Here is a 16932-nt window from a genome sequence, read left to right as displayed (position 1 = left end):
CAAACATTAAAAATATATGAAAGGTTTTTTCAGAATGTTAGTTGCAAATATCTTAGTATTGTAGCATTTCAGGAAATGTTAACATTCATTCTTAAAATTTTTTAATACTTGAGCTCATTTAACATAAAAGATGTAGTATATGAAAAATTAGAAAAAATGCTATTTTTGTAAAAAAAATTATGGAAATATAATAGGTAAATCTAGTCTCTGTGAGCTGATGTGACTGTGAGAAGTTACCCTTGGTTATCAAGAAAGACAGCCATGATGGAAGACCAAAAGAAAAAGATCTGCTGAAAAATGAGTTCATAAACAAGCAGAATTAAAACGCTCACATAATAATTGATTCTAAATGCTGAAGGGTTCAGGGGCACATGGATGGGTTAGTCAGTTAAGCATCTGACTCTTGATTTCGGCTCAGGTCATGATTTCATGGTCATGAGATTGAGCCCCATATCTGGCTCTGCACTAACAGCACAGTTCATTTTATATTGTTACTTTTATAAACTGACTCTAATTTTAAAGAGTTTTAATTTCCATAGTTTAAGTTAAAGGGAAGGAAGAGAATAAGTTTTTTTTTAAAAAAAAACAGAGCTGAAGTATATACCAACCTCATTTAAGAAAGCAGGCTGATTTTATCATCTCTTCCTCCACTGTGATCTAATAGTCAGGCTATGAAATACATTCAAACCTGGCCATCAGTCAGCTGGTAAGCTCTGGCCATAGCCAGTCACAGAAAACACAGCTTACCAGTGGATCTCTTTTATCACCTAGAGAAGCATTTTTCTTTCCAGTTCAAACAGAGAATGAGGTTCTCATCACACATTGAGAGTCTATCTAAGACAACATATAAAATAAAACAAACAGAGAAAGTTGACATAAAAAAGTTCAAATAGATGTGGGTAAGAATCAAGAATTACTCTGAAGGGTTTATACTCCAAAGTTCAGCTTTTAAAGTTTTTATTAGAGAATAGTAAAAAGTCTCTTATATCACAGTTGACTTGTGGTGTTCTAAGATATTTGTAGCAATATCTGTAAGAAATGAAGTTTATTATTATTTTTGAAAGATAATAACAAAGGATAACTTTATTTGAAATATGTGAGTGTATCATTTTTTTATTATTTCATTTAGTAATAATAATATTATAAATATGCAAAACATTGTCACATATTAGAGGTTAATGAAAATAATGCCCTGCACCAAAAACATACTTAAGATCCATTTTATTTGAAGACATATAAAAATAAGGTATGTAAATGAATATATGTGTGCTTTTCAACAAGATGTATTCAAAGAGAAAAATATCACAGAGGAGAAAAGAATATGGTTTAAGTGGTTAAAAAAAATCCTGGAAAGATACAGGTTTCCAATTATGGGTTGAATAAGTCATGAGAATGAAGATTACAGCATAGGGAATATAGTCAATGGTATTGTAATAGTGCCATATGATAATAGATGGTAGGTACACTTGTGCTGAGCATAGCATAACATATAGAGTTGAATCATTATGTTGTACACCTGACACTAATATAACATTATGTTTCAACTACACATCAGTACAAAAATTTACAAATAAAAAAATGCAAAAATATTGCTGTAGTTTGACTACAAATAAATTAGTAATGGAAAAATGGGGGTAATATAGCAAAGTATTAATAACAATTTGATTTAGATGAACTAGTAATGCCATTAATATTTTTTTCTATATTTTTGATATTTGGCAATTTTCTTAGTTTTATTTTCTAAAATAGTCATTTAAATTATGTATGATTTTCTGTTAATGTGTACCTGCCTAGCAACTAGTCACAGAGCAAAAGTCTTGCAGTAGTATGCAACTTAAAATGATTAAAACCTTTATATAATTGCAACAACAGATATCCTAGACTATTTACCTAGATAAATTCAGATAAGTCATTTAGCAGCCCTGAGGGAGTTTTAGCTTTAAAAATTGGATGTAATAATAATGTTCTATTTCTAGTTTAAAGGATTATCATTGGCACAATGAAACTCTGCAAAGAGTTGTACAAACACATAAGTATGTTTGAGACAGCACAGAATTTTGGTTTTGATCCCTGACTTTAGAGTTAGAAAGATCTTCATCATTTTCTTTATATGTAACATTGTAGAAGAAAAAAAGGGGTAACATATATATAGCAAAAAATAAGAGCCAGTAAATGAGGCTTTCTTCCTTCTTCCTTTTATTTAATGACTTGAAATATTCAGTTTTAAAATAATCTTAAAGTGGAGAGGTAAATTATGCCCATAAAATGAAAATATACGTAATAATCATACCTTTTATTCTGTTTGATTTGAAAGAATGTTCTTGTTACCAATATTTTATCACTTGTGCCATCTTTGTTTTTATGTATCTCACTATTCTTTTCCCATTGTTGTTTTGAATACATTTTTACACAAGCAGTTGGAAATGTAGTCTCTTTGCTTATTTATTTATTTATTTCCATTCTAATAAGGAAGTTCAAAATGTGACGTGGTGCTAGGTAAAACTTTTATTCTCAGCAACCTCAAAATTTTAGAAGAAAGAAGTTCATATGTTGTTGGCTAAACAGGGCTGAAACTTATGTTCACTCTGATACACCACTGTATAGAATACAAGCAAAAATTGAAATAGCCCTTTAATTGGTCTTTTAACTTACCTAAAATAGGAAAATTGAGGTAGAAGGGATCAAAAGTGAAGAGGTTATAGATTTTTAATTTTGCTAATTTTAATATAACAATTTCCTATGCACTGGAAAAATATATATGAATATAATTTGCTAGTTTTTATTATAATCACATAATCAATATGCATGTTAATGTACTTTTAAGTTGCATTTCTTAGTCTCTGAGAATGCTGAAAGTAAATGATATAATACTATTTTCCATGACTGTTAAAAAACATATCAGCATTTAAATATGACCTGAGACTACTTTGAAAGATTCAAAAAAACTTTCAAGTATTTTGTTGAATAGGATATGAACAAATGTCTAATTCAATTTGCTTGTAAAAATCACCAAACTTACTGGGATAAACTGATTTAAGATTACTCAATATTTTTCTTATATGTATATGTTTCATAGAAAATTTTTTTATTACTTATCCTTAGCAGAAAAAAATCCACAAAAACTCAAATACATTTAATATATTTTAGGTCAAAATACACATTTTATATACTTTTATCATTTAAAATATTTATTATTACAAATTTAAGATCACCTTCCAAACTTCAATAGGAATATTTACTTGGAAAATACTCTTTGATATTTTAGTTTGAATATAAAAGCTAAGTAGTAGTCTAAATTATCAATTAACACTAACTACAACATGTTTAGTTGAAAGTTAATAAAGAGTGATACTGTCTCACCTAATCTGATCATTTTGTTTGCCTTCAACATTACCTTAAAAGATTTACTGACTTTCCAATGGAATAAATATATTCATTGACCTGAATATCATAAACGTGATAATTTTAATTAGGAATAAAATTTGGCTGGTTGACCTTTATTTTTAAAGAAACTGGTAGTCCTATAAGACAATAAATATTAAGTACTTACTGTAAATAGACCATAATACTAAATATAAACAAAAACAGTGTTCAAACTACATTCTCTGACTTACGTTGGCAAATAGGGACTCAAAAAACACATGACCATCAAAAACCTATTATATGGGAAAATACAACAAATATTTAAAATTTGCAATCTTGAACTTTGGGGGTTAACATGGTATATTGTTACAAACAGACATGTGACATAAATATGAAGAACAATTTCATCTTTGAAATCAATCTTTCAGAAGAAAAATATTTGCTTTAAATATATTATTGTAGCTTTTACTTGAAGGAGAATCTTTAATGCTAGAATTTGAATTTAAAAGTCAAGAGCTAGTTTAACAGTTTATTATTGGTATAAAATTCAGGGTCAGAAGAAAATATTTTCAAATTTCAAGTTTTATAATCAAGCATCTATCTATCTATCTATCTATCTATCTGATGAAGTATTTGGCCTACGAACTTTTTTCTAGATTTTTAAATTTACATAAACATTGTCTGGAAATAATGATTGAATAAAATTCCTTTTAATCCAAACAGCTTCTAGTTTATAACTGAATTGTGGTAAGTTGCATAAATTTTTGTTTTCTTATAACTATTTTAGTATTTACTCCCAATAAATTTTATTTTATTTTTTTTAGAGCAGAAGCTTAGCTTTGTTCTTTGTTGCAAGGCTTAGAAAGAGAGGTTTACAATAACTGTTCCTCAAATTGACCTCTTTTGCTTGAGCACACAAAAATAAATATTTTTAAATAACTATTTTTCCATTTCTTTCACTCCTCTTCAATTTCTTTCATAAGTGTTCTATAGTTTTCAGACTATAAATCTCTCTCTCTTTAGTTAGGTTTATTCCTAGGTATCATTGTTTTTGGTGCAATTATAAATGGGATAGGTTCCTTGATTTCCTTTCCTGTTGGTTACTTATTAGTATATACAGATGCAACAGATTACTGTATGTTGATTTTATATCTTGCAACTTTGCTGATCATGAATTCTAGCAATTTTTTGGTGAAATCTTTTGGGTTTTCTATGTAGAGTATCAGATGGCCTGCAAATAGCGAGTTTGACTTCTTTGCCAATTTGGATGCCTTTTATTTCTTTTTGTTGTCTGATTGCTGAGACTAAGAGTTCCAGTACTATGTTAAATATTAATGGTGAGAATGGACATCCCTTAAATAATTATTAAAAGAGGAAACATTTAAGAGGGAGTAGTTAAGATGGCTGAGCAGCATGGAAACCCCCAGCTTGTTTTGTCCCTGAAATGCAGCTAGATCAGCACCAAACCATTTTGAACACCTAGGAAATTGATATGAGGATTAATGCAACAATCTGCATAACTTGAGCCACACAACTAGGCAGGTACATTGAGTGGAGGGGGAAACTGAGGGAGAGAAAAGCCAGAGAGGGTAGGTAGCTATTTTCATGGAGAGAGGACAGAAAGAAAGAGAGAAAAGGGGAGAGTGCTGTGCATCAGGAGTGTGCAAGAAAAGCACTCACCCAAAAGTAGCCAGAGAGAAAGAGAGAAGAAGAGTGAAAACACTCACAAAGGACTGAACAAGAAATCTGTTCCCCTAAACCATTGATGAGGAGAAAGGAGAGAGTTTCAATACCACCAGGACTCTATAAACTGTGAAGCACAGAGTCTGACACTTGGGGACCTTCCAATCACATCCCCCAGAAGACCAGCACAAGTCACTCCATCTGCTTAGTGTACAGACTATAAAATGCTTCAGAGTTTCAGTTTTAGGATAAACTGGATGTAACTTCATGCAGGTTTCATTCTGTTTGATGGTTCACTTATTTGTTCATTTTCTTTGCTTCTGTTTTTGATTAAATTATTTTCTTTTTCTTGGATACAAAAAGAGAAAATTTTATCTTTATTTTTTTACTTAATTTAAAAAAAATTATTTTATTTCATTTTCTTTATTTTATGTTATTCTCTATATATATATTTTTTAATTTTTAAATTTTTCTTACCTTTTTTTCTCCCCTTCCCCTTTTTTCTCTATTCTATCAAGCTTCTTTCAACTTGCAGACTGAAATACACCTAGGATCTATCATCCTTTATTTGGTTTTTTGTTTTGTTTTTAATTTTTTAATTTTAATGTTTTATTCTATTAACTTTTTTCTTCCTCCAAAATGACAAAATGAAGGAATTCACCCCAGAAAAAAGAACAGGAAGAAATAACAGCCAGGGACTTAATCAACACAGATATAAGTAAGATGTCTGAACTAGAATTTAGAACCACAATAAGAATAATATCTGGGGTTGAAAAAAACATAGAAAACATCAGAGAATCCCTTTCTGTGAAGATAAATAAAATCTAGCCAGGCCAAAATTAAAAAATGCTATAACTGAGATGCAATCTCGAATGGATGCCATGATGGCAAGGACGGACAAAGAGCAGAGAATCAGCAATATAGAAGATAAAGTTATGGAGAATAATGGGGCAGAAAAAAAGAGGGAAACAAAGGTAAAAGATCACAACACAAGACTTAGAGAACTCAATGACTTATTAAAAAGGAATAACATCCAAATCATAGAAGTCCCAGAAGATGAAGAGAGAGAAAAAGGGGCAGAAGGTTTATGTGACCAAATTATAGCAGAAAACTTTCCTAATCCAGGAAAGGACACAGACATCAAAATCCAAGAAGCACAGACACTTCCATTAGATTCAACAAAAACTGACCATCACGAAGGCATATCATAGTCAAATTCACAAAATATGCAGATAAGGAAAGAATTATGAAAGCAGCAAGGGAAAAACGTCCTTAACCTATAAGGGAAGACAGATGAGGTTTGCAGCAGATACTAATCTATCCATAGAAACTTGGTGGGCCAGAAAAAATTGGCAGGATATATTCAACATGCTCAATGGGAAAACTATGCAGCCCAAAATCCTTTATCCAGCAAGGCTGTCATTCAATATAGTAGGAGAGATAAAAACTAAAGGAGTTCGTGACCACTAAACCAGCCTGCAAGAAATTTTAAGGGGGACCCTTTGAGTGAAGAAAAGGCAAAAACAAAAGAAAAAAGACCAAAAGCAACAAAGAATAGAAATGACTAGAGAACATCACCAGAAACACCAACTCTACAGGCAACACAATGGCACAAAATTCACACCTTTCAATAATTATTTTAAATGTAAATGTATTAAAGACTCCAATCAAAAGACATGGAGTATCAGAATGGATAAGAAAATAAGACCCATCTATATTCTGCTTACAAGAGACTCATTTTAGACCTAAAGAGACCTGCAGATTGAAAGAAAGGGGAGGGAGAATCATTTATCATGCTAATGGTCATCGGAGACAAGCTGGAGTAGCCATACTTATATCAAACTAGATCTAAAAATAAAGACTGCAATAAGATGAAGAAGGACATTATATCATAATTAAGGGGCCTATCCACCAAGAAGATCTAACAATTGTAAATATTTATGCCCCCAACATGAACCCCCCAATATATAAATCAGTTTATCACAAACATAAATTCATTGATAATAATACTGTAATGGTGAGAAACTTCAATACCACACTTACAGCAATAGACAGATCATGTAAACCAACAATAAACAAGGAAACAATGACTTTAAATGACACACTGGACTGGATGGACTTACAGATATATTCAGAACATTTCATCCTAAAGCAGCAGAATAAACATTCTTTTTAAGTACACATGGAACACTCTCTAGAATAGATCATATACTGAGTCACAAATCAGCCCCCAACAATTACAAAAAAATCAAGATCATACCATGCATATTTTCAGACTGCAACACTATGAAACTCAAAATCAACCACCAGAAAAAATTTGGAAATTAAAGAACATCCTACTAATGAATGGGTTAAACAAGAAATTAAAGAAGAAATTTAAAAGTACATATAAGATAAAGGGTTAGTATCCAAAATATATGAAGAACTTACCAAATTCAACACCTAAAAAACAAATAATCCAGTGAAGAAATGGGCAAAAGAAATGAATAGACACTTTTCCAAAAAAGACATCCAGATGGCTAGTAGACACATGAAAATATGCTCAACATCACTCACCATCAGGAAAATACAAATAATAACTACAATGAGATATCACCTGACACCTGTCAGAGTAGCTAAAATTAACAAGTCAGGCAACAACAGATGTTGCCGAGAATGCAGGGAAAGAGGAACCCTTTTGCACTGCTGGTGGGAATGCAAACTGGAGCAGCCTCTCTAGAAAATACTATGGAGGGCCTCAAAAAATTAGAACTACCCTACAACCCAGCAATTGCACTATTAGGTATTTATCCAAAGGATACAAAAATGCTTATTCAAAAGGGCACATGTACTCCAATGTTTATAGCAGAACTATCAACAATAGCCATACTTTCCATACTTTGGAAAGAGCCCAAATGTCCATCATCTGATGAATGGTTAAAGAAGATGTGGTAGATATATATATATATATACACACACACATACACACACACATATATATATAATATATATTAAATCTAATCTAAATATAATTATATCTAATAATATATATATTATGTCCAATATATTAAATATATTGTATTAAATATAATATATATAAAATATATTATATCTAATATATTACATATCTATATTAAAATTAATATATATATATTAAAAAGAATGATAGCTTGCCTTTTGCAACAACGTGGATGTAACTAGAGTGTATTTTGTTAAGCAAAAGAAGTCGGAGAAAGATAAATATCATATAATTTCATTCATATGTTTAATTTAAGAGATAAAACATATGAACATAGGGGAAGGGAAGCAAAAATAAAATAAGATAAAAACAGAGAGAGAGAGCCAAACCATAAGAGAGTCTTAAATACAGAGAACAAACAGGGTTGTTGGCAGGGTGTTGGGTGGGGGGATGGGCTAGATGGACGATGGACCTTAAGGAGGGTAATTGTTGGGATGAGCACTGGGTATTATAGGTAAGTGATGAATCACTAAATTCTATTCCTAAAATCATTATTACACTATATGTTAACTAACTTGGATTTACATTAAAAAAAAAAAGGAAACATTTAGCTAAACATTTACTAAATAAGAGGCAGCATGCTAATGAACAAGAAATATTATTTAATTTCCACAATAGTTCTTTGAGGTATTATATATCAAATTAAGATTTTGTGTGGATAAAATTTACAGAAAACTAAAAGTAGCAGTGGCTTAAAACAGATGCTTATTTCTTTCATAACTGAAGAATATATATGATGGTTCTATTCCATCAAGTCCTTATAGACTCAGGCTCCTTCCAACTGACTATTCCATGGTGAGGGGTAGGATGGTGGGGTGGGGTGGTTAAGGTTCAAAACGAAGGGTAGGAAGAAATGGATTAGGAAAAAGCAAAAGGAAATAAGCCAGAGATATCCAGAAATACATGACAGATTTCATTTGTTAGAGCTCAGCCACATACTAAAATACAAAGGAGGGAAAAGTTAAGATATATAGTCTTCATTTTGGGAGATCCTATATCCTGAAAAGAATTTTCTCTTTGGAAGAAAAAAATAGATACTGTTGGATAACTAGCATATTTATCAATATATTTTAGGGGACATAATCGTGAGGTGGAAAATTATAATTTGCAAACATTTGTACAATTAATAAATGGTCTAGTGCATTCAAACATAATGTTTATCTACAGAAAAAAAATTTTTAACTTAGAAATTTTGATGACTTTACATTTGGCTTAATTTTAAACTATATGTTATGGTTACCAACTTTATTATGGGAAAGAATGATAAAAAGTGAGACAGAAGCAAGTACAGAAAAATGTCTCCAAGAGGAATAAATACCTTAATCCTCCCAATCAGAAATGACAGTTGTTGCTGATTTGGAGTGCATTACCTTTTAATCCTTTTTTTTTTTTTTATTCTGTGTATTATTCCTAGCCTATCAGGAATAGAGAGAAACAAAAGCTTTAGAAAATCAAGTCATAGTTATAAGTTGCATTATGCAATTATAACCTATATCATTATTATGTATTCAGATCTTGCAACAAACTCCATTTGTAGTGCTTAAGTAGATAATCAATGAAGAAATGTAAATTATAAAAAATAGTTTCCAAGGAAAATGTGAGTACATGCGTTACTCAACCAAATCTGAACAATAAACTGAATAAATGTTTTGTGGCTTCTTGACAAAAGACCTTGCATAAATTCAAGGTAGTTGTGTTAATATCTACTTGTTCCAACAGAACCTCTTTGAAAGAAGTCTGTGGACAGTAAATAAAATCAGTTTATTATACAAGCACGCTTCAAGGCATACAACTTGAACAAATTGTTTTATTTTATTATAGTAACAATGATGTGATATTTATAGTTTCCACTTTAAAATTTGATAATTTAATTATAGTTCTTAGTAATTTGGCATATGTAATTAATGCTTATGGGTATCCAGATTCTCAGTAATCTTTTATGTACAGTAATCTTTCATGACATATTTAAGATATTTTTGTTAAGATATCTGATATTTTGTCTCAGGTAGATCCTTTTTCTAAACATGAGGGAGTGAGTAGTATATTTAATTTGATATTAATTTCAAAGAATCCAAGCATGCTTCTCTTAAGCATGCAAGCATGTTTTCTTGCAGCATGGTATATTCCCATGACTGGGAGAGTCAGAAATGACTATTTCTGTAAAAAAGTCTGTAAAAAAAAAATTGGTAGAAGTCGTTTCTAGTCATTTCTAGATTTTACAACAATAATTGGGAGTTTTTTATATTCTCTCTTCCCAAGTTGCAGAAGATGGCAATCACATTGTTGAACCCCAGTCAACCTGGATTTATGGGTTGGTACTTAGAGCATTGTCCCCAACCATTGTCCAACTCTCTTGCACTGGACATATAGTATTGATGAGAGAAGAAAAAAAAACAAGCTTTATTGATGTAAGACATTGAGATTTTTGAAGCTTGTTAATTTTTTTGGCAGCAAAACTAACATTCTGATTAATACAGCTTGAAATAATTTAAGTATTAAGTTTTATTTATTTTTAACGTTAGTCTCTGATACTATAGAGAAAAGAGTTGTTTTTTTTTTATTTTTTATTTTAACATTTATTTAGTTTTGAGAGACAGAGTGAGAGAGAGCATGCGTGGGAGAGGGGCGGGGGTGGGGGGAACACAGAATCTGAAGCATGCTCCAGGCTCCAAGCTGTCAGCACAGAGCCCAATGTGGGGCCCGAACCCACAGACCATGAGATCATGACCTAATCAGATGCCTAAACTGACTGAGCCACCCAGGGGCCCTGAGAAAAAAATTTTGAATATAATACTATCTTATCTATGGTTTGTTTCTGGTGTGGATCCAATAATTTCTCTATTATTAGTTTATACAAATATAATGAAAATTTGAGATATAAATAAATGTTACTTACATAAATTTTATTGTTCTACATGTAGCTACTAATTTGTTTAACATAGTATTTGGGCATAATGTTCTAATAACATTTATGGAATCAGAGAGACAAAACAGTCATGTGTTGACTTACCAAAAAAGGTTGCAAATTTACTTACAGTTATATTCAACCTAAAATTGAAATTCTTTTAACAATGTCACCCTGTTGTTCCTCATTCAAAGTCTCTGGTCACCCAATTTGTATAGACAAATTTCTATAGAAATCAAACAAGGAAACCAAATAAAAAACCAAATTTCTCATATGTCATGTAATTTTAAGGGACAGAATTCCAACTTTCAAATCACAGTCAAAAATTTGATTTTAAAATACTAAGTTGAACATAATTTATGAAACTATGTTTGTGTATGAGTTGTTGCTTTGAAGGTTAGATGCATAATTAAAAAGGAACAGCAGAGATGAACTCCTTCCTTATTATTTCTGGCAGTAGAGTAATTTTTCATGACATATTTAAGATATTTTTTGTTAAGAATTCTATTTTGTCTAAGGTAGTCTAGTTTGATCCTCTTTCTGAACATTAGGGAATGTGAAATACATAGTCTCATTCAATTTGGTATTAATTTCAAAGAATCCAAGTTTAAGTAAAGAGTGGTATGTTTAATCTAAAGTAGTAGTAAGATACATTATGAAACCCTTAAGCTTTTCTCAAATCAATTTCTGTTAGAAGTAAGCCCTAATGTCCTTAAGCATCCATTAAATATAATAAGTTAAGGGGCGCCTGGGTGGCTCAGTCCGTTGAGCGTCTGACTTCGGCTCAGGTCATGACCTCACGGTCTGTGAGTTCGAGCCCCGGGTCAGGCTCTGTGCTGACAGCACGGAGCCCGGAGCCTGCTTCCGATTCTGTGTCTCCCTCTCTCCCTGCCCCTCCCCCACTCATGCTGTTTCTCTCTCTCTCTCTGAAAAATAAATACAAAAACATATAAAAATATTTTATATATATATATATATATATATATATATATATAAAATAAATTAACTGCTTTCCTGTGCATCTATAATGGTACTTGTTATGTTCTATCTTGAAAAAATTGATAAAATAATCAAGTCATTTTCTGTATTTGGTAGCATTGTAAAAGTCTTCAAGAATCACTCCATATTACCTATAGGATAAAATCCAACCTTCTTAAAATGACACATAAAAGCCTCATTGACCTGGCCTTGGACACCTTGTCCAGATCTGTCACCAGCTCCTCACTCTAGCCTCCAAGGAATTGCTTATAGTTCTCCCCCAACACAGTGAAGAATCTCACTTGTACTATTGAAATGTTTGTTTTTGTCAGTTCCATTTAACAGCTTAATATGTATTCATCTCTTCCAAGTAACCATCAGGGATCTTCTTCTCCAAGAGGAGGCTAGCTTATTGCCTTCTGTCTTTTTTGTTAAGACTTGTCCAGAAAATACCAGTTAGCTCCACCATACTTTGTATTGTCTTATGCTTTCCAAGAGCTGGAGAATTTGTATATGACAGTGTGCTTCCACCTATACTTCATCCCTATCTACTATGGTGAGGATCTTAGTCATTTGGGAAGCTACACCTTGCCAAAAGTTAGCACTCTGCCAGGGGTTGTCACCATCCTATTTACCACTAACAGTGTAGTCCTTGTTGACATCTGACCAAGTGACACAATTCCTAAAGCTCATTCTGAAGGCTGCCCTCTAACGCCACCTCTCATTACAACTCTCTTACTTTGTAATCCTTTTACCCCTCAACCAAAGCAAAAAGGATGGTGAAACAGACAAATTTAGCTTATTAATTTGGGAGGCAGTCTTAGGAAGCACAGTGAGTGAGTAGAGTAGTGAGACAATGAAAGTAAAGAATGTGTCATCATTTTACCATGTGGAAAACAGGGCTGCAATTAATAATGGGGGCACTCTAAGAATCTCTAGAGGACACACATGTCACAATGTTCCACAGAAAACAGGACTACCAGTACTATCCCTTATTGGTTGAGGGTTTCTTCAGGTGTTGGTGTGCTAATTCCCCGTTTCCACTTCAGGTCTACAGTGGTAGGTGGAGTAAACTCCCAAAGTGCTAGAAAGTCTTGAGATAAAGTATTTCACATGAAGCTATCAGCCTCATTTGGATACTTAACGATTGTAGCTCTAACTGAATTTAGATGGGTTGAGCTGATACAAGGCATAGAATTTGCAGTGTCTGCTGTATTGTCTCATGACTTCTTTGCATAATGTCACATATTTATAACTATCTGTATTTATATTTTCCATGCTAGACTGAGAAATTTGAGAGAAAATTATGCATGACAGCCCCTGGCACATGTTGTTCAGTGTGATAACTGTCAACAAATTCTATTGATTCAATTTTCCAACTAGTTCTTGAGTTTGCCTTCCAAACTCTCCCCAGAACTCTACACATTTCCCTGTTTTTTTCCCCACCTAAGTGCCAGAGTACCTTCATAACTGACTTTTCTATTGCTTGTCTTGCTTTCCCTTTTTCCATCTTTCTCATTGCTGCAGTGGTGAACTTCCTAAAGATTCCACTGTTTAAACTTCTTAAAATATCATGCAAGCTCCTCATATTGTATAAAAGCTACCGTTTAGTAGGTCTCTTTGTATGAGACCAATTCAGAACACTTTGAAAAGTCATTTTATAATTTTACCAACTGAAAAAAATATTCACAGGAAAATACCTGACTTTTGGGAAGAAAAAGTTACAAGGGCTGTTGTTCTTTGTAATATTTATATATAACATAGGCCACCCCAGCCTTCAGTAAAAATTGAATTTCTGCAGCATAAGTAGCTCATATTTCTCTGTTTCTAATCCCCATCTTTAGGACCTTACTTAACTGATGTGGCATCCTCCAAAATTTCCTCCAGTATTTCTGAGTATTCTTTAGGAGTGACCCATGTGAGTTTATGAAACTAATCTGTCAGCTCCCATGGGACACAACAGACTATAGATGTTACTGCTGAATTATAGTCCTCAAAGTGCCCACTAAATATGAGAATGTGGAAAAATCAGCATATTTCTTGTTTTGTTTCGTTTTATTGAAAAAAAATAACACTTTTTTATACCTGGGAATTTTATAGCACCTTTATCTGAAAATATAATTTTTTAAAAAAGATATTTATTTATTCATTCATTCATTCATTCATTCATTCATTTTTGAGAGAGAAAGTGAGAGTGAGCAGGGCAAGGGCAGAGAGAGGGAGATAGAGGATCTGAAGCGTGCTCTGCACTGACAGCAGAGACCCCGATGCAGGGCTTGAACTCAAGAACCATGAGATCATGACCTGAACTGAAGTCAGATGCTTAAACCAACTAAGCTACTCAGGTTGCCTTGAAAATAAAATCTTTTATGCTTTTATTCATAGACCTCTCTCTTTTTTTCTCGAAAAAACATGTTAGTCCTTGAGGGGTTGAATTTGAACCACTGTGAAAGGCAGAGTTCTGCTTTTCTCAGAGACAACATTCCTTTTTCATGCTGTGGATGTTGTAACTCAGCCATGCCCTTCCATGTGCCTATCAAGAGGCTCTGCTTCGGTTGGTCCACCAGGTTACATGACATGGTCATATCTGCATCCCAGGAAACAATGTGCTTAAATTTCAATTGCATTTTCTGCTGAAAGTGTAGGTTCTTTATAAATATTTTTAACACAATAAAACAAGAAAAATGATCAAAAGTATAATTCTTATACAATCTCATAATTTTTATTTTACCTTCCAATCCGTATTTGAATGTATACAAAATATAAATTACTTTTTTAAACTAAAAGGCGTAGAAATTTTAAGAGTAAGTTGATTTAGGTCCCATATATTTAAAAGTCTTCTAAATGTATATATAGTTTTATAGTGTATAACATCATATATGAAAGAAACATTATTCTCTGCTGATGTGCACCCTGGGAAGGTCATGGATTTTTTAAAAGTAGAAGAGGCTAGAGTACATGACTGACTAAAGATCAATTCAGAAACATGTGTTCATTTTGAGAGGATTTAGAGTCATGGTTGAACAATGGCTTAACCTCTTCAATAAAAGCTGTTCACAGAAACCCACAAAGTCACATTTGCCACATTTCTGCCAGGAGTGGCATAGAATTTAGAGAGCTGGGATTTTGTCTTTTAGAAGTCAAGCTCTCCAGCACAGTTAAGAGATTCTTTTTGAAATTTCTTCATCCTACTGTGGAATAAAAAAAGATATCCTTCAAAGAGAAAACCTATAATGGTCCCTTGTCAGGAAGGTCATGGAGAGGATTTTTGCTTTATAATATATAACCCCAACACCCCTTGCTATCTTAAGGTTTTATGAATTAATGCTATTTTTTCCTCTCCATAGTTCATGTCTCTAACATGATTTATGATCAGTTTACCTCCATGTTTTCTATAGAACTTGCTCCAGGTTACCTTCAATAAAAGAAAGGTCAGTTGATAAAAAATGAGGTTAAAATTACAATGAGATTTTTTAACACTAAACACTAAACCCACTGAGAGAAGAGAATATTACTGAAACTAGCCAGAAATATAACCATGTAACAGAAAATCTGCAAGATGGGTAATCCACAGTCAGGTGATTAAAGCATTACTAGACTGGACCTTGGAATTTGAGTAATAGAATTTAGTTTCTGTGAATGTTTTTATATAATTTTATGATTTTTCCCAGCAACATGTATGTGAGATACTGGAAAACTGATGTTATCAGGGTGATCTGAGAGAATTCAAATTCAAAAACAGGAATTAAATGTAGATTCTGGATGTTATTATTTGTGTTTCTTGGACAAACCACTTATACCTCTAGGTCTCAATTTCTGTCTTCTCAAAATGTTTAAAATATAGTTTACCAAACAAATATAAATATTGTTTAGAGAATAAAAGGGCCTAAGATTGGTATGTACTGGTCATATATTAGATTCCTTCAATAGACAGAAACTAATTGTTTCTTAATAATGATGTTTTTCACAACTATACTGAATTAGGGTTCATTAGCATGTCTTACAAAGTGGTATAATTTTGATAATATTAACAATAGTTATACCTAAATTTATTAGAGCTCTATTGTATACAAAATAATTTTACGTATATTATTTCATTTGATTCCCAAAGCTTATGAGGTTAATTAGTAAAATGAAAAATCATTACATAATTTTAGAAATGTGAAAGAACTGAAGTTCTTAAAATTATTTGATTTAAATCACAGACATAAAGTTAGGACAAGAACCCCGGCATTTTTGCCTTAAAATTTCAATATTTCTACCAAACTATGCTATATGTTGTATAATTTTTTAATTTGGGGGAAATAATTATTAGAAGCTATGTTTCTCTCACTAAATAAATATAGCAAAATGGTAAGATGTTTAAGTTTTGTGAAGTTTCTATTAGTCATCAATTACAAAGAAATAATGATAGTAGAAGTAAGATAATCTTTCTCTTCTTACTATTATTCTATACTAACCCAGAAATGTTTTTATTTTTTATGCTTATTATTCATTTTTTGAGAGAGAGAGAGAGAGAGAGAGAGAGAATGAGGGAGGCACAGAGAGAGGAGAAAGAGGAAATCCCAAGCAGGCTCCACACTGTCAATACAGAGCCTGAAGTGGGACTTGAACCCGTGCACCACAAGATCATGACCTGAGTTGAAATCAAGAGTTGGACACTTAACCAACTGAGCCACACAGGTGCCCCCAGAAATATGTTTCCAGTTCTATATCCTGAAATAAATTTGTTACATAGACAACCTAAGATTTCTGGATTATTTTCTAATAAATAACAATTTTCGTACATGAATTGGTATTTACTTTACAAGTCAACTTTTTATGTTCATATAGGAGATCAGACTGGTAACTGTGAATCAGAGCTCATGACCTGAAATGGGTAAGGTGATCTGAATTGAGATGTTAAATCGCAAGACAGAACAATTGAAATGTGAGTGTATGTTGAATGCCTTTATCATATAAGATTCAACTCATATGTATCTAACTAACAACATCTTGGTTCCCT

At 32.3% G+C, this 16932-nt stretch overlaps 1 long non-coding RNA gene across 2 annotated transcripts in view; it reads left to right on the top strand.

Moving 5' to 3' along the window:
* The window catches only part of LOC113604766 (uncharacterized), a 90201-nt gene that overhangs the window by 38952 nt on the left and 34317 nt on the right, over nucleotides 1-16932 (top strand). The window contains exon 3 of one of the 2 annotated variants that reach the window (XR_003426777.2): nucleotides 16761-16857. The exons of the other annotated variant lie outside the window; for it this stretch is intronic. This is a non-coding gene — a long non-coding RNA (uncharacterized LOC113604766). The remainder of the gene's footprint in view (nucleotides 1-16760; nucleotides 16858-16932) is intronic. 2 annotated transcript variants of the gene reach the window in all.

The sequence above is a fragment of the Acinonyx jubatus genome, chromosome C2 (assembly GCF_027475565.1).
Source record: "Acinonyx jubatus isolate Ajub_Pintada_27869175 chromosome C2, VMU_Ajub_asm_v1.0, whole genome shotgun sequence".
Classification (NCBI taxonomy): domain Eukaryota; kingdom Metazoa; phylum Chordata; class Mammalia; order Carnivora; family Felidae; genus Acinonyx; species Acinonyx jubatus.
Note: the sequence above shows the minus strand (reverse complement) of the source record. Positions and strands in the feature narration are given on the sequence as shown.